This window comes from Microcaecilia unicolor, chromosome 8, assembly GCF_901765095.1.
Source record: "Microcaecilia unicolor chromosome 8, aMicUni1.1, whole genome shotgun sequence".
Lineage (NCBI taxonomy): Eukaryota > Metazoa > Chordata > Amphibia > Gymnophiona > Siphonopidae > Microcaecilia > Microcaecilia unicolor.
In genome coordinates this window covers 69,358,258-69,381,557 of record NC_044038.1, presented here as the reverse complement: position 1 = coordinate 69,381,557, position 23,300 = coordinate 69,358,258, and the positions used below count along the sequence as shown (strand labels likewise).

General features: G+C 47.6%; 1 protein-coding gene across 1 annotated transcript in view; it reads left to right on the top strand.

Moving 5' to 3' along the window:
• Positions 1-23,300, top strand: part of TMEM145 (transmembrane protein 145) — a 103,211-nt gene that overhangs the window by 37,865 nt on the left and 42,046 nt on the right. The gene's annotated exons all lie outside the window — the stretch shown is intronic.

Below are 23,300 nucleotides of genomic sequence, written 5' to 3'. Positions count from 1 at the left end.
AGTGACCATTTTGATGAGTGTGGAAGGTGGAGCACAGTTGGAGATTAAAGGAGGATGTTTAAAGCGAGTAACTTGGCAATATAAGAGTTGGAAGGATCATTAGCAAGGAATATTAAAGTCACCAAGGATAAGAGAGGGGGGAGGAAGGATCATGGAAGAAGGCAAGCCAGGCATCAAAGTCACTGAGAAAGGATGAAAGGGACTTATCAGGGGGGACGATAAATGACCGCTATTCGAAGAGGCAGAGGAGAGAAAAGGCGGGATAGAGTGGACCTTCAAAGGAGGAAAAACAGTGAGATTGAGGTGGAAAGAAGGGGTTGAAATCTGGAGGAGGGAGAGAGAAGTAGTCCAACACCGCCCCCGCGACCAGCAGGGCGAGGAGTATGTGAAAAAAGATAACCGCCATGGCAGAGGGCTGCGACTGAAGCAGATCATCAGGGCAGAGCCAGGTTTCTGTTATGGCGAGCAGATGGAGGTGACGCGAGATAAAGAGGTTATGGATAAAGGGGAGTTTGTTACAGATAGAGTGGGCATTCCATAGGGCGCAAGAGAAGGGCAGAGAAGAGGAGGGGAGTAGAGGAATAGAGATGAGGTTAGAGAGGTCACGGTGAGATCTGTAAAGTTTGGATAATAGTTGGTGAGGAGGGCCAGGATTGGGATTGATGTCACCGGCTGAGAGTAAGAGAAGGAGTAAAAGAGAGCAGAGGAGAGTAGGAGAGGTGTGGCCACGAAGGCGTCGAAGGCGAGTGTCAGCCCTTGACCCTCAGAAAGTGAGCCCCTGTGCCGAACGGAGTTAGGCAGCCGGACAATCCTGATCTTACCTGGAGAGTGAGGCAACAACTCCTCAGGAAGTCAGGGGAGTGTAGACACAGGTGAGACTTCCAGGGCAGATGAGAAGCAGGAACAAAGTCCAAGACCAGGCAAGCCTCAGAGCAGGGGACGAACAAGAGCCACAGTCCAGGTCCAGGCAAACACAAGGCAGGTGGCAACAGAAGCAAAGTCCAGGTCCAGGCAAGTTTCAGGGCAGGCGGCAAACAAAAGCAAAGTCCAGGTCCAGGTCCAGGCAAGGTTCAAGGTAGGCTGCAAACGAAGCAAAGTCCAGGTCCAGGCAAGGTTCAAGACAGGCTGCAAACAAAAGCAAAGTCCAGGTCCAGGCAAGTTTCAAGGCAGGCTGCAAACAAAAGCAAAGTCCAGGTCCAGGCAAGTTTCAGGGCAGGCTGCAAACAAAAGCAAAGTCCAGGTCCAGGCAAGTTTCAAGGCAGGCTGCAAACAAAAGCAAAGTCCAGGTCCAGGCAAGTTTCAAGGCAGGAGCAGTCCGAGAAAAACCCAACGCCACAGAATTCACACAGGTAGAAGCCGAAGCAATGAGAGTTCTGCCTTGCTGCTCTTAAATAGCCCTCCCCATCAGGAGGACCGGTAACAGCTGAAAAGGGGGCGGAGCTCCCCACAACCGTGACTCAACAGCCCGGATGGCCAGCCAGAAGCAGGAGGCGGAGTCAGCCGCGATCGGCCAATCCGGGCGTTGTGGGGAGTGACATTGTTCCTCTGAGGCTCCGCGCCTGCAAGGGATCCCTTTCTCGGGGAACGCCGGCCCTGTCCACCTGGCCGGCGTCTCCCCGCCGACACCGAAGCGGACCGGAGGGCCGGAGCAGCCAGACCGCCGACAGCACTCCAGCGGTGCGACGCAGGAGCCCGGCGCCCGACCGCCTCTCCTGATCAACACTCCCTGCGGCACCCTGACAGCGCGGCCCGACCGATGGAGAAGCGGCACAGGTGAGGGACGCGACAGTACCCCCCCCGAAAGCCCCCCTCCTCCGTCTCGGCCTAGGTCTAGAAGGATAACGAGAGTGAAACTCTCAAACCAAGTCAGGTGCATGGACATTCTTCGCTGGTTCCCAAGAATTATCTTCAGGACCAAAATTCTTCCACGAAATCAAATAAAGAAGTCTTCCCCTTTGGAGCTTGGAATCCAGAATCTCCTGTACCTCAAACTCAGGATCCGGCTCAGAATCAGGAACAGTAATCCGCTTCGGTTCAGGATGCCACTGTGAGGTCCGGAAAGGTTTGAGTAACGAGACGTGGAAAGCATTGTGGATATGCAGGTTACTAGGTAAGTGAAGACGATAAACTACCGTCCCCACTCTGGTTTGAACAGCAAATGGACCAATAAATCGGGGAGCAAACTTCAAGGACGGCAGACGAAGCTTCAGATATTTGGTGCTGAGCCACACCCGTTGCCCAGGCTGGAAAACAGGAGCGGCCCGACGATGGCGATCAGCAAACCGTTTATACCGGACCGCCGCCCGCTGCAAGTGGCGTTGTACTGTTCTCATGTGTCCTGGATAGTGGAGAGGGTAGGCTGAACTAGTGGAGGAGCGAGATCCAAAGGAAGCGGAGGAGGAAGACAAGGGTGACGTCCAAAAACAGCAAAAAAGGGTGAAGTCTGGGAGGCCGAGTGCACACTATTATTGTAGGCGAACTCAGCCCAAGGCAAAAGATCAGTCCAATTATCCTGACGGGCGTTAGTAAAAGCCCGGAGGAAAGCCTTAAGCGTCTGATTAGTCCGTTCAGCCATACCATTCGTCTGAGGATGATAGGCTGAAGAAAAAAGTGTGGCAACACCAAAAGCTGAGCACAAGGACCTCCAGAATCGAGACGTGAATTGCGAACCTCTATCACTGATGATCCGCTGCGGAAATCCATGTAATCGGAACACATGCTGGACAAAATGGGAGGCCAAAACAGCAGCAGACGGTAGGGTTCGCATAGGAACAAAATGTGCCATGCGGGAAAAACGATCCACCACCACCCAGATGATAGTGTTACCCTTGGAGGGAGGAAGATCCGTAATAAAGTCCATAGAAATGTCTTGCCACGGATGCTGAGGTATGGGCAAGGGTTGCAGAGGTCCATAGGACTTGCCCGGAGGTGACTTGGTACGAGCACAGGTGGGACAGGTAGAAACAAACTGTAGAATGTCCTGAGCCATATGAGGCCACCAAAAATAACGGGAGATGAGATGAAAAGTCTTCCGGAACCCAAAATGTCCCGAAAAAGCCGAAGAATGGCCCCACTGTAGTACCTTGCGTCTGGAGTGGGGAGGAACCGGGGTCCGCAGAGAAGCCGCAGCCACCACTGACGCAGGAAGACAAGCCGGATTTAGCATAGGAGAAACCTCATCAGGTTCTGCGGGCTCCTCAAAGGCTCGGGAGAGCGCATCAGCTTGGACGTTCTTCTCAGTAGGTCGGAAGATCAAGTGAAAGTCAAAATGGGCAAAAAAAGAGACCATCTGGCTTGCCGTGGATTGAGACGCTTGGCATCCTGTAAATAAAGAAGGTTCTTATGATCAGTGATCACAGTAAAAGGATGTGCGGCCCCCCCAAGAAGATAACACCATTCCTGAAAGGCAAGCTTCATGGCTAGCAATTCTCTGTCCCCCACCGTATAATTGCGCTCTGCTGGGGAAAACTTCTTAGAAAAGAAAAAACAAGGATGCCGTTTACCAGAATCAGCCACTTGTGATAAGACAGCTCCAGCTCCAAGAGCAGATGCATCCACTTCCACCACAAAGGTTTCGCAATATCCGGAGTACGGAGTACTGGCGCCGACACAAAAGCAGTCTTTAAAGTAGAGAACGCCTCCAGAGCTGTGGGGGACCAATTCCGCACATCGGCCCCTTTTCTGGTCAAGGCTGTCAAAGGAGCCGTAAGCAAAGAATAATGTGGAATAAACTGTCTGTAATAATTGGCGAAGCCAAGGAATCTCTGCAAGGCCCGGAGTCCTTGAGGCAGGGGCCAATCTTGGATAGCCTGAAGCTTAGCAGGGTCCATCTGAAGGCCATCGGTGGAGATAATATGTCCCAGAAAAGGAATAGTCGACTGGTGAAAAGCACATTTCTCCATCTTGGCAAACAGTCGATGAGCCCGAAGGCGTTGGAGCACCGTGCGCACGTGCCCTGGATGGTCCTGAGGAGAAGCAGAGAAGATAAGGATATCATCCAGATATACAATGACGGATGAATACAGTAAATCCCCGAAAATGAAATTAATAAAGTCCTGAAAAACAGCTGGAGCGTTACACAAGCCGAAAGGCATGACTCGGTATTCAAAGTGGCCTTCGTGAGTATTAAATGCTGTTTTCCACTCATCCCCCTCACGAATGCGGATCAAATTGTAAGCACCTCGGAGATCCAACTTGGTGAAGATAACCGCTCCCTGAAGACGATCAAATAACTCAGGGATCAGAGGAAGAGGATAGCGGTTCTTAATCGTGATAGTATTCAGTCCTCGATAGTCAATACAAGGTCTCAACGACCCGTCCTTTTTGGACACAAAAAAAAAACCCGCACCAGCCGGGGAGGAGGAGGGTCGAATAAATCCCTTGGTAAGATTCTCATGAATGTATTTCCGCATAGCAGCCGACTCAGCTCTGGACAGAGTATATAATCGTCCCCTAGGCGGCATCTTGCCCGGCAATAATTCAATAGAACAGTCAAAGGGGCGATGGGGAGGGAGGGAGTCTGCCTCCCGCGCATCAAAAACATCTTGAAAATCACTATATTCCTCAGGAAGACAAGCTTCACAAGGTCGAAGAATTCCAGGTAAGGCGGCAATGCTCCTAGGAGGAGGTTCCACAGGAGTCAGGCAGACCTCAAAACATCGTTTGCTCCATTGACTGATCTCCCCAGCCGGCCAGTTGATGCTGGGTGCGTGAAGACGTAACCAGGGTAAACCCAGAATAACAGGATGGATAGCATGGGGCAAAATAAAAAATTGGATCTCTTCATGGTGCAAGAGACCCACTTGCATCCTCAGAGGTGGGGTGAGCTGGGTAACAAGATGAGGCAGAGCCGAGCCATGAATGGACGTTACCTGCAGCGCAGGTCTGCAAGGCACTGAAGGTTCTCCCAGCTTCTTAAGAAGAGATGCATCAATAAAATTACCTCCCGCCCCAGAGTCCAACAGAGCTAAAGTGTTCACCCTGAAGTCCTGCCAAAGGAGAATTATAGGCACAGAAATCAAGTTATCTGGAAGGGTATTCGAGTGACCCAACGCCACCCCTTCCTCAGGGCTTGGGTCTAGGCATTTCCCGGCTTATTGGGACACTCCTTCACAAAGTGACCAGGTTTACCACAATAAAGGCAAAGTCTATTGTTACGTCTATGGGCCCTCTCCACAGCTGAAAGACGATGTCTGCCAATCACCATAGGTTCTTTAGACCCCTCTGCGGTCGATCCTGCAGCACCCTGAGGAGACATGGGCCGCCGCCTAGGAGGAGAAGTTCTCCGAGGCGGACGTGAAGTTCCCTGTTCTCGTGCTCGCTCCTGGAATCGAACATCAATCCGGACACATAGGGAAATAAGAGCATCCAACGTACTAGGAACCTCCCGGCCGGCCAACTCGTCCTTGATACGCCCATTCAGGCCTTGCCAAAAGATCGCCGTGAGGGCCTCCTGATTCCACTTCAGCTCTGCCGCTAGAGTACGAAATTGGATAGCATAGGCTCCGACTGAACTGCTTCCTTGCTGAATCCGCAGCAATTCACTAGCTGCGGAAGAGGGGCGTCCCGGGACGTCAAACACCATGCGAAACCTTCGCAGGAACTCTCCCAGATCAGAAAGAAGAGGGTCTTGTTGTTCCCACAATGGCGAGGCCCATGCCAGGGCTGACCCGGACAGTAGCGAGATGATATATGTAATCTTGGATCTGTCTGTAGGAAACGAAGCAGATTGCATCTCAAAGAGCATTTGGCATTGGTTCAAAAACCCGCGGCAGGCGGCAGTTGTACCGTCAAACCGGGGAGGCTCAGGCAGGCGGAAAGCAAGCTGGGGAGGAGGTGCCCGGTTGGCTCCAGTAGGCGGACTCCGCTAGGTCGACATCTGAGAGCATACATCTTGAAGGACTCCTGAAAGTCTATTAAGCTGGGCCTGCTGTTGTTGAAGAGCTTGGGCCAGGTCGGTCAAATCAGGCTTATCCGGCGAGCTCATGGCTTCAGCCCTTGACCCTCAGAAAGTGAGCCCCTGTGCCGAACGGAGTTAGGCAGCCGGACAATCCTGATCTTACCTGGAGAGTGAGGCAACAACTCCTCAGGAAGTCAGGGGAGTGTAGACACAGGTGAGACTTCCAGGGCAGATGAGAAGCAGGAACAAAGTCCAAGACCAGGCAAGCCTCAGAGCAGGGGACGAACAAGAGCACAGTCCAGGTCCAGGCAAACACAAGGCAGGTGGCAACAGAAGCAAAGTCCAGGTCCAGACAAGTTTCAGGGCAGGCGGCAAACAAAAGCAAAGTCCAGGTCCAGGCAAGGTTCAAGGTAGGCTGCAAACGAAAGCAAAGTCCAGGTCCAGGCAAGGTTCAAGACAGGCTGCAAACAAAAGCAAAGTCCAGGTCCAGGCAAGATTCAGGGCAGGCTGCAAACAAAAGCAAAGTCCAGGTCCAGGCAAGTTTCAAGGCAGGCTGCAAACAAAAGCAAAGTCCAGGTCCAGGCAAGTTTCAGGGCAGGCTGCAAACAAAAGCAAAGTCCAGGTCCAGGCAAGTTTCAAGGCAGGCTGCAAACAAAAGCAAAGTCCAGGTCCAGGCAAGTTTCAAGGCAGGCTGCAAACAAAAGCAAAGTCCAGGTCCAGGCAAGTTTCAAGGCAGGAGCAGTCCGAGAAAAACCCAACGCCACAGAATTCACACAGGTAGAAGCCGAAGCAATGAGAGTTCTGCCTTGCTCCTCTTAAATAGCCCTCCCCATCAGGAGGACCGGTAACAGCTGAAAAGGGGGCAGAGCTCCCCACAACCGTGACTCAACAGCCCGGATTGGCCAGCCAGAAGCAGGAGGCGGAGTCAGCCGCGATCGGCCAATCCGGGCGTTGTGGGGAGTGACATTGTTCCTCTGAGGCTCCGCGCCTGCAAGGGATCCCTTTCTCAGGGAACGCCGGCCCTGTCCACCTGGCCGGCGTCTCCCCGCCGCCACCGAAGCGGACCGGAGGGCCGGAGCAGCCCAGACCGCCGACAGCACTCCAGCAGTGCGACGCAGGAGCCCGGCGCCCGACCGCCTCTCCTGATCAACACTCCCTGCGGCACCCTGATAGCGCGGCCCGACCGATGGAGAAGCGGCACAGGTGAGGGACGCGACAGCGAGAGGTATTTAGGTGGAATGGGGAAGGCAAAATGGAGGGAAGAAAGAGACGGAGATTAAAAGCCAAGAGGGAGGAAGAGGGTAGGAGAGAAGGTGAGGTGATGAAGTCAATGGATGGGCAGTAAGTTCCTGTAGTGGAGAGAGGTAGGGGGTGAGGGAAAAGATTAGGAAGGGACAGAGTTAGGAAGAGAATGTGAATAGGGGCCATAAACGATTGAGGTACTTTAGCAACTGGAAAAAGATTAGATATAAAGAGAAAAATGCCCCTAGAGCAGAGGCCCTGAGTGGATCGAAGTGGACCTGGGTGTCACCCCGGAGAAGGCTGTAAGGATATGCAGATGAGCTGCAAGTCCTCCACAGCACCTGAAAGCAGGGGCATAGCCAGACACCCAAGTTTGGATGGGCCTGGACCCAAGATGGGTGGGCAGAACTCCGCCTTTTCCTACAAGTGATTTGGTTTCTCCCTCTCTCGCCTGTATGCCATATGGCCTTTCAAACATCCCCTCTCCCCCGTATACCTTTTAAATAACAGATTTTCACCGGCAGCAAACAGTTGTTGGTAGTTTTTGGCTGGTGGGGCTTGGGGTCCCTGCCAGCCACATTATAGGTGTGCTGCTACTTGGTGGGCCTGGGCCCACCCCAGCCCACCCTTGGCTACGCCACTGCCTGAAAGGCAGCCGGTGGTAGAGCTGGGCACCTCTCAGCTGAGGAAAGGCTTACCAGGGGTTAGGCCGAAGCCAGCATTCCTCCCCCTGAGGGTCGCCTGATCTTAGGAAATTAGAAGACTGGGCATCCAAATGGCAGATGAAAATTAATGTGGACAAATGCAAGGTGATGCACATTGGAAAGAATAATCTGAATCATAGTTACCTGATGCTAGGGTCCATCATGGGGTCAGCACCCAAGGAAAAGATCTAAGTGTCATTGTAGATAATATGCTGAAATCTTCTGCTCAGTGTGTGGTGGTGGCCAAAAAAGCAAACAGGATGCTAGGAATTATTAGGAAAGGGATGGTAAATAAGAATGAAAATACTATAATGCCTCTGTATCGCTCCATGGTGTATTGCGTTCAGTTCTGGTCGATGTATCTTAAAAAAGATATAGCGGAATTAGAAAAGGTTCAAAGAAGAGCAACCAAAATGATAAAGGGGATGGAACTCCTCTCATATGGGGATGCACTAAAGAGATTAGGGCTCTTCAGCTTGGAAAAGAGAAGGATAAGGAGAGAGATGATTGAGGCCTACCAAATCCTGAGTGGTATAGAATGAGTAGAAGTGAATCGATTTTTTACTCATTCGAGAAGTACAAAGACTAGGGAACACTCATGGAAGTTACATGGAAATACTTTTAAAACAAATAGGAGGAAATATTCACTCAACAAATAGTTAAGCTCTGGAACTCTTTGACGGCGGATGTAGTAACAGTAGTTAGCACATCTGGGTTTTAAAAAAAGTTTTGGACAAGTTCCTGGAGGAAAAGTCTATAGTCTGCTATTGAGATAGACATGGGGAAAACACTGCTTGCCCTGGGATTGGTAGCATAGAATGTTGCCACTATTTGGGTTTCTGCGAGGTATTTGTGACCTGGCTTGGCCACTGTTGGAAACAGGATACTGGGCTAGATTGGTCTGACCCAGTATGGTTATTCATATATTCTTATGTTCTTTGTGTCAGAATTCACCAGTTAAACAGTTGAATATAGTTTAATAAAACTGTAAAAAAAAACATGTATTACAAGTAAATTCCATAAAGTAAGAGTTCACACAAGCTAAGTAGCTGGTTTTTGAATTTTGTATTAAACAAAATATATGAAAGTATAAAAGTTGAGACCTTGTATTGACTATCGATGACTGAATACTATCACGATTAAGAACCGCTATCCTCTTCCTCTGATCCCTGAGTTATTTGATCGTCTTCAGGGAGCGGTTATCTTCACCAAGTTGGATCTCCGAGGTGCTTACAATTTGATCCGCATTCGTGAGGGGGATGAGTGGAAAACAGCATTTAATACTCACGAAGGCCACTTTGAATACCGAGTCATGCCTTTCGGCTTGTGTAACGCTCCAGCTGTTTTTCAGGACTTTATTAATTTCATTTTCCGGGATTTACTGTATTCATCCGTCATTGTATATCTGGATGATATCCTTATCTTCTCTGCTTCTCCTCAGGACCATCCAGGGCACGTGCGCACGGTGCTCCAACGCCTTCGGGCTCATCGACTGTTTGCCAAGATGGAGAAATGTGCTTTTCACCAGTCGACTATTCCTTTTCTGGGACATATTATCTCCACCGATGGCCTTCAGATGGACCCTGCTAAGCTTCAGGCTATCCAAGATTGGCCCCTGCCTCAAGGACTCCGGGCCTTGCAGAGATTCCTTGGCTTCGCCAATTATTACAGACAGTTTATTCCACATTATTCTTTGCTTACGGCTCCTTTGACAGCCTTGACCAGAAAAGGGGCCGATGTGCGGAATTGGTCCCCCACAGCTCTGGAGGCGTTCTCTACTTTAAAGACTGCTTTTGTGTCGGCGCCAGTACTCCATACTCCGGATATTGCGAAACCTTTTGTGGTGGAAGTGGATGCATCTGCTCTTGGAGCTGGAGCTGTCTTATCACAAGTGGCTGATTCTGGTAAACGGCATCCTTGTTTTTTCTTTTCTAAGAAGTTTTCCCCAGCAGAGCGCAATTATACGGTGGGGGACAGAGAATTGCTAGCCATGAAGCTTGCCTTTCAGGAATGGTGTTATCTTCTTGAGGGGGCCGCACATCCTTTTACTGTGATCACTGATCATAAGAACCTTCTTTATTTACAGGATGCCAAGCGTCTCAATCCACGGCAAGCCAGATGGTCTCTTTTTTTGCCCATTTTGACTTTCACTTGATCTTCCGACCTACTGAGAAGAACGTCCAAGCTGATGCGCTCTCCCAAGCCTTTGAGGAGCCCGCAGAACCTGATGAGGTTTCTCCTATGCTAAATCCGGCTTGTCTTCCTGCGTCAGTGGTGGCTGCGGCTTCTCTGCGGACCCCGGTTCCTCCCCACTCCAGACGCAAGGTACTACAGTGGGGCCATTCTTTGGCTTTTTCGGGACATTTTGGGTTCCGGAAGACTTTTCATCTCATCTCCCGTTATTTTTGGTGGCCTCATATGGCTCAGGACATTCTACAGTTTGTTTCTACCTGTCCCACCTGTGCTCGTACCAAGTCTCCTCCGGGCAAGTCCTATGGACCTCTGCAACCCTTGCCCATACCTCAGCATCCGTGGCAAGACATTTCTATGGACTTTATTACGGATCTTCCTCCCTCCAAGGGTAACACTATCATCTGGGTGGTGGTGGATCGTTTTTCCCGCATGGCACATTTTGTTCCTATGCGAACATAAGTACATAAGTACATAAGTAGTGCCATACTGGGAAAGACCAAAGGTCCATCTAGCCCAGCATCCTGTCACCGACAGTGGCCAATCCAGGTCAAGGGCACCTGGCACGCTCCCCAAACGTAAAAACATTCCAGACAAGTTATACCTAAAAATGCGGAATTTTTCCAAGTCCATTTAATAGCGGTCTATGGACTTGTCCTTTAGGAATCTATCTAACCCCTTTTTAAACTCCGTCAAGCTAACCGCCCGTACCACGTTCTCCGGCAACGAATTCCAGAGTCTAATTACACGTTGGGTGAAGAAAAATTTTCTCCGATTTGTTTTAAATTTACCACACTGTAGCTTCAACTCATGCCCTCTAGTCCTAGTATTTTTGGATAGCGTGAACAGTCGCTTCACATCCACCCGATCCATTCCACTCATTATTTTATACACTTCTATCATATCTCCCCTCAGCCGTCTCTTCTCCAAGCTGAAAAGCCCTAGCCTTCTCAGCCTCTCTTCGTAGGAAAGTCGTCCCATCCCCACTATCATTTTCGTCGCCCTTCGCTGTACCTTTTCCAATTCTACTATATCTTTTTTGAGATACGGAGACCAGTACTGAACACAATACTCCAGGTGCGGTCGCACCATGGAGCGATACAACGGCATTATAACATCCGCACACCTGGACTCCATACCCTTCCTAATAACACCCAACATTCTATTCGCTTTCCTAGCCGCAGCAGCACACTGAGCAGAAGGTTTCAGCGTATCATCGACGACGACACCCAGATCCCTTTCTTGATCCGTAACTCCTAACGCGGAACCTTGCAAGACGTAGCTATAATTCGGGTTCCTCTTACCCACATGCATCACTTTGCACTTGTCAACATTGAACTTCATCTGCCACTTGCACGCCCATTCTCCCAGTCTCGCAAGGTCCTCCTGTAATCGTTCACATTCCTCCTGCGACTTGACGACCCTGAATAATTTTGTGTCATCGGTGAATTTAATTACCTCACTAGTTATTCCCATCTCTAGGTCATTTATAAATACATTAAAAAGCAACGGACCCAGCACAGACCCCTGCGGGACCCCACTAACTACCCTCCTCCACTGAGAATACTGGCCACGCAATCCTACTCTCTGCTTCCTATCTTTCAACCAGTTCTTAATCCATAATAATACCCTACCTCCGATTCCATGACTCTGCAATTTCTTCAGGAGTCTTTCGTGCGGCACTTTGTCAAACGCCTTCTGAAAATCCAGATATACAATATCAACCGGCCCCCCATTGTCCACATGTTTGCTTACCCCCTCAAAAAAATGCATTAGATTGGTGAGGCAAGACTTCCCTTCACTAAATCCGTGCTGACTTTGTCTCATCAGTCCATGTTTTTGTATATGCTCTGCAATTTTATTCTTAATAATAGCCTCCACCATCTTGCCCGGCACCGACGTCAGACTCACCGGTCTATAATTTCCCGGATCTCCTCTGGAACCCTTCTTAAAAATCGGAGTAACATTGGCTACCCTACCGTCTGCTGCTGTTTTGGCCTCCCATTTTGTCCAGCATGTGTTCCGATTACATGGATTTCCGCAGCGGATCATCAGTGATAGAGGTTCGCAATTCACGTCTCGATTCTGGAGGTCCTTGTGCTCAGCTTTTGGTGTTGCCACACTTTTTTCTTCAGCCTATCATCCTCAGACGAATGGTATGGCTGAACGGACTAATCAGACGCTTAAGGCTTTCCTCCGGGCTTTTACTAACGCCCGTCAGGATAATTGGACTGATCTTTTGCCTTGGGCTGAGTTCGCCTACAATAATAGTGTGCACTCGGCCTCCCAGACTTCACCCTTTTTTGCTGTTTTTGGACGTCACCCTTGTCTTCCTCCTCCGCTTCCTTTGGATCTCGCTCCTCCACTAGTTCAGCCTACCCTCTCCACTATCCAGGACACATGGAGAACAGTACAACGCCACTTGCAGCGGGCGGCGGTCCGGTATAAACGGTTTGCTGATCGCCATCGTCGGGCCGCTCCTGTTTTCCAGCCTGGGCAACGGGTGTGGCTCAGCACCAAATATCTGAAGCTTCGTCTGCCGTCCTTGAAGTTTGCTCCCCGATTTATTGGTCCATTTGCTGTTCAAACCAGAGTGGGGACGGTAGTTTATCGTCTTCACTTACCTAGTAACCTGCATATCCACAATGCTTTCCACGTCTCGTTACTCAAACCTTTCCGGACCTCACAGTGGCATCCTGAACCGAAGCGGATTACTGTTCCTGATTCTGAGCCGGATCCTGAGTTTGAGGTACAGGAGATTCTGGATTCCAAGCTCCAAAGGGGAAGACTTCTTTATTTGATTTCGTGGAAGAATTTTGGTCCTGAAGATAATTCTTGGGAACCAGCGAAGAATGTCCATGCACCTGACTTGGTTTGAGAGTTTCACTCTCGTTATCCTTCTAGACCTAGGCCGAGACGGAGGAGGGGGGCTTTCGGGGGGGGTACTGTCGCGTCCCTCACCTGTGCCGCTTCTCCATCGGTCGGGCCGCGCTGTCAGGGTGCCGCAGGGAGTGTTGATCAGGAGAGGCGGTCGGGCGCCGGGCTCCTGCGTCGCACCGCTGGAGTGCTGTCGGCGGTCTGGGCTGCTCCGGCCCTCCGGTCCGCTTCGGTGGCGGCGGGGAGACGCCGGCCAGGTGGACAGGGCCGGCGTTCCCCGAGAAAGGGATCCCTTGCAGGCGCGGAGCCTCAGAGGAACAATGTCACTCCCCACAACGCCCGGATTGGCCGATCGCGGCTGACTCCGCCTCCTGCTTCTGGCTGGCCAATCCGGGGCTGTTGAGTCACGGTTGTGGGGAGCTCCACCCCCTTTTCAGCTGTTACCGGTCCTCCTGATGGGGAGGGCTATTTAAGAGCAGCAAGGCAGAACTCTCATTGCTTCGGCTTCTACCTGTGTGAATTCTGTGGCGTTGGGTTTTTCTCGGACTGCTCCTGCCTTGAAACTTGCCTGGACCTGGACTTTGCTTTTGTTTGCAGCCTGCCTTGAAACTTGCCTGGACCTGGACTTTGCTTTTGTTTGCAGCCTGCCCTGAAACTTGCCTGGACCTGGACTTTGCTTTTGTTTGCAGCCTGCCTTGAAACTTGCCTGGACCTGGACTTTGCTTTTGTTTGCAGCCTGTCTTGAACCTTGCCTGGACCTGGACTTTGCTTTCATTTGCAGCCTACCTTGAACCTTGCCTGGACCTGGACCTGGACTTTGCTTTTGTTTGCCGCCTGCCCTGAAACTTGCCTGGACCTGGACTTTGCTTCTGTTGCCACCTGCCTTGTGTTTGCCTGGACCTGGACTGTGCTCTTGTTCGTCCCCTGCTCTGAGGCTTGCCTGGTCTTGGACTTTGTTCCTGCTTCTCATCTGCCCTGGAAGTCTCACCTGTGTCTACACTCCCCTGACTTCCTGAGGAGTTGTTGCCTCACTCTCCAGGTAAGATCAGGATTGTCCGGCTGCCTAACTCCGTTCGGCACAGGGGCTCACTTTCTGAGGGTCAAGGGCTGACACTCGCCTTCGACGCCTTCGTGGCCACACCTCTCCTACTCTCCTCTGCTCTCTTTTACTCCTTCTCTTACTCTCAGCCGGTGACATCAATCCCAATCCTGGCCCTCCTCACCAACTATTATCCAAACTTTACAGATCTCACCGTGACCTCTCTAACCTCATCTCTATTCCTCTACTCCCCTCCTCTTCTCTGCCCTTCTCTTGCGCCCTATGGAATGCCCACTCTATCTGTAACAAACTCCCCTTTATCCATAACCTCTTTATCTCGCGTCACCTCCATCTGCTCGCCATAACAGAAACCTGGCTCTGCCCTGATGACTCTGCTTCAGTCGCAGCCCTCTGCCATGGCGGTTATCTTTTTTCACATACTCCTCGCCCTGCTGGTCGCGGGGGCGGTGTTGGACTACTTCTCTCTCCCTCCTCCAGATTTCAACCCCTTCTTCCACCTCAATCTCACTGTTTTTCCTCCTTTGGTCCACTCTATCCGCCTTTTCTCTCCTCTACCTCTTCGAATAGCGGTCATTTATCGTCCCCCTGATAAGTCCCTTTCATCCTTTCTCAGTGACTTTGATGCCTGGCTTGCCTTCTTCCATGATCCTTCCTCCCCCTCTCTCATCCTTGGTGACTTTAATATTCCTGCTAATGATCCTTCCAACTCTTATATTTCCAAGTTACTCGCTTTAACATCCTCCTTTAATCTCCAACTGTGCTCCACCTTCCCCACTCATCAAAATGGTCACTGTCTTGATCTCCAAACAAAAAAAAAAACAGCACCACGGGCCTTTAAAAATGGAACACAGTTCTTTAATGAATGAGCCTTGACAAAAAGACCCGACACGGGCCGTGTTTCGGTGACTAGCACCTGCATCAGGGGTCCCCACGTCTCATGTAGTAAAAGCTACAAAGCACCAAGGCACTTTCACTTTCTGTATCCATTTGGGTGGGCAGAACTCCGCCTTTTCCTACAAGTGATTTGGTTTCTCCCTCTCTCGCCTGCATGCCATATGGCCTTTCAAACATCCCCTCTCCCCCGTATACCTTTTAAATAGCAGATTTTCACCGGCAGCAAACAGTTGTTGGTAGTTTTTGGCTGGTGGGGCTTGGGGTCCCTGCCAGCCACATTATAGGTGTGCTGCTACTTGGTGGGCCTGGGCCCACCCCAGCCCACCCTTGGCTACGCCACTGCCTGAAAGGCAGCCGGTGGTAGAGCTGGGCACCTCTCAGCTGAGGAAAGGCTTACCAGGGGTTAGGCCGAAGCCAGCATTCCTCCCCCTGAGGGTCGCCTGATTTTAGGAAATTAGAAGACTGGGCATCCAAATGGCAGATGAAAATTAATGTGGACAAATGCAAGGTGATGCACATTGGAAAGAATAATCTGAATCATAGTTACCTGATGCTAGGGTCCATCATGGGGTCAGCACCCAAGGAAAAGATCTAAGTGTCATTGTAGATAATATGCTGAAATCTTCTGCTCAGTGTGTGGTGGTGGCCAAAAAAGCAACAGGATGCTAGGAATTATTAGGAAAGGGATGGTAAATAAGAATGAAAATACTATAATGCCTCTGTATCGCTCCATGGTGTATTGCGTTCAGTTCTGGTCGATGTATCTTAAAAAGATATAGCGGAATTAGAAAAGGTTCAAAGAAGAGCAACCAAAATGATAAAGGGGATGGAACTCCTCTCATATGGGGATGCACTAAAGAGATTAGGGCTCTTCAGCTTGGAAAAGAGAAGGATAAGGAGAGAGATGATTGAGGCCTACCAAATCCTGAGTGGTATAGAATGAGTAGAAGTGAATCGATTTTTTACTCATTCCAAAAGTACAAAGACTAGGGAACACTCATGGAAGTTACATGGAAATACTTTTAAAACAAATAGGAGGAAATATTCACTCAACAAATAGTTAAGCTCTGGAACTCTTTGACGGCGGATGTAGTAACAGTAGTTAGCACATCTGGGTTTTAAAAAAAGTTTTGGACAAGTTCCTGGAGGAAAAGTCTATAGTCTGCTATTGAGATAGACGTGGGGAAAACACTGCTTGCCCTGGGATTGGTAGCATAGAATGTTGCCACTATTTGGGTTTCTGCGAGGTATTTGTGACCTGGCTTGGCCACTGTTGGAAACAGGATACTGGGCTAGATTGGTCTGACCCAGTATGGTTATTCATATATTCTTATGTTCTTTGTGTCAGAATTCACCAGTTAAACAGTTGAATATAGTTTAATAAAACTGTAAAAAAAAACATGTATTACAAGTAAATTCCATAAAGTAAGAGTTCACACAAGCTAAGTAGCTGGTTTTTGAATTTTGTATTAAACAAAATATATGAAAGTATAAAAGTTTTAAATAAAGTATGTGAAAGGTTTTTTATGCCAGTGATTGATGCAGCTGGATCATTTGAAAGATTGGAGTGACCTGCAATGTCTGAGGCTTTTTCCTCCCCAATTTTTTGAGTGATTAAATTAAGGATAACTCTTGTTTTAAAAGAAAAGAATAAAACTGAACACGTGTTTAGTGAAGTGTACTTGTTATTGATATTGAGAGAACTTCACTCCTCTTTATTTGTGAGTTTACTTTATAAAGCATATACACATGAACATAAAATAAGCCAGTAAATTTATGTATGCCAAAGAAGAGATGCAAATATATCTACATACATTTCTAGGGTAATTTTGAAAGCAAAAGGATGCACAAAGTTTTGTTTTGAAAATTTGCTGGTACCTGTACAGGGAGAAAGATATCTACATGTATTATTTACTCATGCACACAGTTATGCAGTTTTGCCCAGTAATTTATAAAAAATGACTCTAATAGCATGTATTTTTAAAAGGTGGGGGGGGGGGGGGGGGGGCAAACTCTGCTAGTAAAACTGGCAAATATTTTATGCATTTGGTTCATTTATGTTTAATTAGCCCTATAGGCAATCCAAAGAGACCAGCAGATGTTGTATTTGGATTGGATTCAGGAGAGTTAGGTGTTTTTGGACTGGATTCAGGGCAGTTAGGTATGAGATCCTCTCTCTAGAACTGACAAGCAGGGTCTGGCTAGGGTGCGCTGTTTTGCAGCTTGAAAGGGTGGGGAAAGGTGGAAGGAAGGGGGTAGGGGGGGAAATGACTGCTGCCTTTGCTATGTGGATGGAGAGTGGCAGGATTTTTATTGAGTGAATTGTGTTTTACCTGCCTATGGATTGTGTGCATTTCAGCAGGGGGATGGATGCAGGCTCCAAATACATGTGCTAGTGGCAGGAAAAAGTGGCCTTAGTTTTAGCAATGAATTCTATTCACAATGGGGCCGATATTCAGCCCACGGGAAGCTGGTCAGCTAAGTTCCACGGTTGGCGCTGAGCCCAGACATTCAATGCTGGGCTGTTTCCAGTGACCGGCATTGAATATCCAGGGTTTTTTTTGGTTGCTATAAACTTAACTGACTATGTTAATATTCAGTGCTGGCTGGTTACGTTTATAGTGGCCAAAGATAGGCCTGCTATTTTGGCCACCCAATTTGGCTGGATAAGTGCTGAATATTTACAGAAAGCTGGTTATATTGTGTGATATAACTGGTTAGCCACTATGCGCTGACTGCGAATATTCAGTGGGAAATAACTGGCTATCTCCCTCTTAATATTCATGGATAGCCGGTTAAGTGCTATTTAACTGCCCAGGAGCCATTCCGAGAGAGGACATTTCTCTGGTAAGTGAACACTATTTTGCTTTGTGCTTTGGGAACATAAAGATTGGGGTTTAAAGGAGGAATTGTAGGTTAGTGATAGGCAAAATCTCTCTATATAAAAGGCAACACCAACGTTCTATGAAGCCTCCAACCGGAAGTGTGAAGGGGGAGAGATATCCGGTTTCCCCATGAGTGTCTGCCCCGCCCTCGCTCTCTCTCTAACACAAACAGTGAAGGAAAATAGCAAAGCAGGAAATCAAATCGCTCTCTCTGTAACAATGAAGGACTCAGAGGGGGGAGGGGAGAGAGGGCAGGAACACACACACTCCCACATGCACACAGAAGAAAACCTTGCTAGCCCCCGTTTCATTTGCATCAGAAACGGGGCTTTTTTACTAGTAAAAATATAAAAAGCAAATTTTATCAACTAATCTCCATAGTCTTTTCCACTTAGTTTTAAAAACTTTGTACCACAGCTTTAACAGATAGAATCTAGCAGGCACTGCAGGATCTAGTTTAGTCTTCCCACCCACCCCTAGGACAACTCTTCATTTATAGTCAGTTATTGTAATTAGGGTAACAAGCAAGGAGTGCTCTTACAGAGTTTTAAATACATTTCATTACCATCTAAGAAGGAAACACTAAATAAATTAAACAATATACTATATAAACTAAAAGACACTTTTATATTAGGCTAATATCCTTAATACTGTAGCAAGTTTTAAATTATCGAAAAACTCAAAAACACTAAGATGGAGTCAGCAGTCCAGCAGCGAGAGGGGTGCTATCCAGTCTTTTGCATTGAGTGTCACATGTATGATTATCTCCCAGTTGGTGAGATGTCATATGTGTGTGCCTGATGCCAAGAGCTCCTAGCTCTCAGAGAACGTGTCCGTTCTCGTGAGACTAGAGTAGCAGACTTGGTGGAGCTGAGGGAGACAGAGAAGTACATAGAGGAGACCTACAGGGATGTTGTAGAGAAGTCCCACATCCAGTCTGGTAGCCCCTGTGCTACCTTGGAGGAGGGAGGTCTCCTAGAAGGAGAGCATCACCCTGGTGAAGTAGGAAGTACTCCTGTAGCAAGGACCTGCCCACCAAAATTACAGAGCATATTCAAAAGCATGGATTAATGAGACAAAGTCAACATGGATTTAGTGAAGGGAAATCTTGCCTCACCAATCTACTACATTTCTTTGAAGGGGTGAACAAATATGTGGTTTAAGGTGAGCCGGTTGATATTGTGTATCTGGATTTTCAGATGGCGTTTGACAAAGTACCTAATGAAAGACTCCAGAGGAAATTGGAGAGTCATGGGATAGGAGGTAGTGTTCTATTGTGGATTAAAAACTGGTTAAAAGATAGAAAACAGAGAGTAGGGTTAAATGGTCAGTATTCTCAATGGAGAGGGGTAGTTAGTGGGGTTCCCCAGGGGTCTGTGCTGGGACCGCTGCTTTTTAACATATTTATAAATGACCTAGAGATGGGAGTAACTAGTGAGGTAATTGAATTAGCTGATGACACAAAGTTATTAAAAGTCGTTAAATCGCGAGAGGATTGTGAAAAATTACAAGAGGACCTTACGAGACTGGGAGACTGGGCGTCTAAATGGCAGATGACGTTTAATGCGAGCAAGTGCAAAGTGATGCATGTGGGAAAGAGGAACCTGAATTATAGTTACGTCATGCAAGGTTCCATGTTAGGAGTTACAGACCAAGAAAGGGATCTAGGTGTTGTCGTTGATAATACGCTGAAACCTTCTGCTCAGTGTGCTGCTGCGGCTAAGAAAGCAAATAGAATTAGGAAAGGAATGGAAAACAAAAATGAGGATGTTATAATGCCTTTGTATTGCTCCATGGTGCGACTGCACCTGGAATATTGTGTTCAATTCTGGTCACCGCATCTCAAAAAAGATATAGTGGAATTAGAAAAGGTGCAGAGAAGGGCAACGAAAATGATAAAGGGGATGGGACGACTTTCCTATGAGGAAAGGCTAAAGTGGCTAGGGCTCTTCAGCTTGGAGAAAAGGCGGCTGAGGGGAGATATGATAGAGGTCTATAAAATAATGAGTGGAGTTCAACGGGTAGATGTGAAGTGTCTGTTTACGCTTTCCAAAAATACTAGGACTAGGGGGCATGCGATGAAGCTACAATGTAGTAAATTTAAAACAAATCGGAGAAAATGTTTCATCACTCAACGTGTAATTAAACTTTGAAATTTGTTGCCAGAGAATGTGGTAAAGGCAGTTAACTTAGTGGAGTTTAAAAAAGGTTTGGACGGCTTTCTAAAGGAAAAGTCCATAGACCATTATTAAATGGACTTGGGGAAAATCCACTATTTCTGGGATAAGCAGTATAAAATGTTTTGTACTTTTTTGGAATCTTGCCAGGTATTTGTGACCTGGATTGGCCACTGTTGGAAACAGGATGCTGGGCTTGATGGACCTTTGGTCTTTCCCAGTATGGCAGTACTTATGTACTTATGGACAGTTAAATAGTGCTGAATATCAGCCGTAATACGTTCTGATTGCTCTTTCACCATGTGTTCCATGTACTGTAGAGGTTGTGTGTGTGTGTGTGGGGGGGGGGGGGGGGGGGGGGGGCCTGCAGGGTGGGAGCATGAAACACATACACACATCCTGTTACTGCTCTCACTATCATAGTCACACACACATACGCTCGTGCACACTCCCTGCTCTTGCTACTCTCTGGATTATACCCATACACTTACCTTCCAACATACATGCACATTGCAGCAGAGGGCTGAGTGAAGTTAGGCATTAGAAAGAAATTTGTGAGCATCAGGGTAGTTACGAACAAGTTACTTATGGAGGTAGCAGAATCTCTATTATTGGTGGTTTTCAAAAGCTGGTTACAGAAGCCTCTTTCTGGGCTGGTTTAGGGTTCCACATTAGGAGTAACCGACTAGGAAAGGAATCTAGGCGTCATTGTTCATGATATGTTGAAACCCTCTGCTCAGTGTGCGGCAACCGCTAAGAAAGCAAATAGAATGTTAGGTATTATTAGGAAAGGAATGGAAAACAAAAATAAGGATGTTATAATGCCTTTGTATTGCTCCATGGTGCAACCTCACCTCGAATATTGTGTTCAATTCTGGTCACCGCATCTCAAAAAAGATATAGTGGAATTAGAAAAGGTACAGAGAAGGGTGACAAATGATAAAGGGGATGGGACGACATACCAAGTAAAATCAAACTCAAACACATCACCACCGTGGAAAGCAGCCTGCGGAGTACCTCAAGGATCACCTTTATCGCCAATACTCTTCAACATAATGATGATCCCACTGGGAAAGCCCTTATCCAATCAAGGCCTCAACCCATTCATCTATGCAGACAATGTTACAATCTACATTCCCTTCAGACACGATTTGACAGAAATAACCAATGAAATCAAGGTAGGCTTGAACATCATGGACTCATGGGCAAACTCATTCCAACTGAAACTGAACACTGAAAAAACACACTGCCTCATCCTTTCATCTCAACACAACAAATACAAACCCACAACCTTAAACACCCCAGAACACACCCTCCCTATCTCAGACAGCCTAAAAATACTCGGCGTCACAATCAACTGCAACCTTACTCTTGAGAGCCAAGTAAACTCCGAAAGAAAATGTTCTACTCAATGTGGAAACTTAAACGCGTAAAACTGTTCTTCCCGAGGGAAATATTTCGAAACCTAATACAATCAATGGTTCTAAGCCATGCAGATTACTGCAATGGAATCTATGCAGGATGTAAAGAACAACTCACAAAGAAACTTCAGACCGCCCAAAACACAGCAGCCAGGCTGATATTTGGTTAAACAATATTCGAAAGCGTCAAACCCTCCGAGAAAAGCTGCACTGGCTCCCAATCAAAGAACAGATCATCTTCAAAATCTGCACCCTGGTCCACAAAATCATCTACGGCGTTGTCCCAGGATACATGACAGACTTACCAACCAGAAACAGAACCAGGTCATCATGAAAATACCTAAACCTTCATTACCCAAATTGCAAAGGACTCAAATACAAAACAACCATATGCATCTAGCTTCTCCTATATAAGCACACAACTATGGAATGCACTCCCAAAAGCTGTGAAAACAATCCATGACCACCTAAACTTCAGGAAATCACTAAAAACCAACCTGTTCAAAAAGGCTTACCCTACCAATCCAACGTAAATCCCCACACCCAGCAACACAGCAAAACCAATGATCATACTGGACAATATACAACCTTCCCTCCCTTCGACCCTCATGGTGCCTGAAACACACCGACCTTATTCAACCACAATATAACCTTGTATTTGTTCTCTACCGGACTTGGCGAAGCCACATTGAGCCTGTAAATAGGTGGGAAAATGTGGGGTACAAATGTAACAAATAAATAAATAAATAAAAATCCCAATGAGGAGAGGCTAAAGCAGCTAGGGCTCTTCAGTTTGGAGAAAAGATGGCCAAGGGGAGATATGATAGAGGTCTATAAAATACTGAGTGGAGTGGAACGGGTAGACGTGAATCGCTTGTTTACTATTTCCAAAAATACTAGGACTAGGGGGCACGCAATGAAGCTAGATAGTAGTAAATTTAAAATGAATTGGAGAAAATATTTCTTCACTCAACGTGTAATTAAACTCTGAAAGTTGTTGCCAGATAATGTAGTAAAAGTGGTTAGTTTAGTGGGGTTTAAAAAAGGTTTGGCTGGCTTCCTAAAGGAAAAGTCCATAGACCATTATTAATATGGACTTGGGGAAAATCCACTGCTTATTTCTAGGATAAGCAGCATAAAATGTATTGTACTGTTTTGGGATCTTGCCAGGTACTTGTGACCTGGATTGGCAACTGTTGGAAACAGGATGCTGGGCTTGATGGACCTTTGGTCTGTCCCGGTATGGTAATACTTATGTACTTATGTAGATCTTATCTAGGGTGAGAGAATGGTCTAAATTCCCTCTTGAATTTCTTGTGAATCTGTTGGAGATGTCACTATGGGGGTCTTTACTAAACATTAGCATGTTATCTGCAACAGGATCCATAGGAATAAAATGAGTTCTGTGGCAGATAACATTTATTGATTTATTTATGTATTTTATCAGGATTTATTTACCTCCTTTTTGAAGAAATTCACCCAAGGTGGTATACAATGAGGGGCATAATCGAAAGGGGCACCCAAGTTTTCCTGAGGTCGTCCTCGCAGGATGTCCTGGTGAAGGGGCGGGGAAACCCGTATTATTGAAACAAGATGGGCGTCCATCTTTCGTTTCAATAATACGGTTGGGGACGCCCAAATCGCAAAACTTAGGTCGACCTTAGAGATGGTCATCCCCGATTTTCGGCCATAATGGAAACCGAGGACGCCCATCTCAGAAACAACCAAATCCAAGCCCTTTGGTCATGGGAGGAGCCAGCATTCATAGTGCACTGGTCCCCCTGACATGCCAAGACACCAACTGGGCACCCTAGGGGGCACTGCAGTGGATTTCAGAAATTGCTTCCAGGTACATAGCTCCCTTACCTTGTGTGCTGAGCCCCCCAACCCCCCCAAAAAATCCCACTACCCACAACTGTACACCACTACCATAGCCCTTACAGGTGAAGAG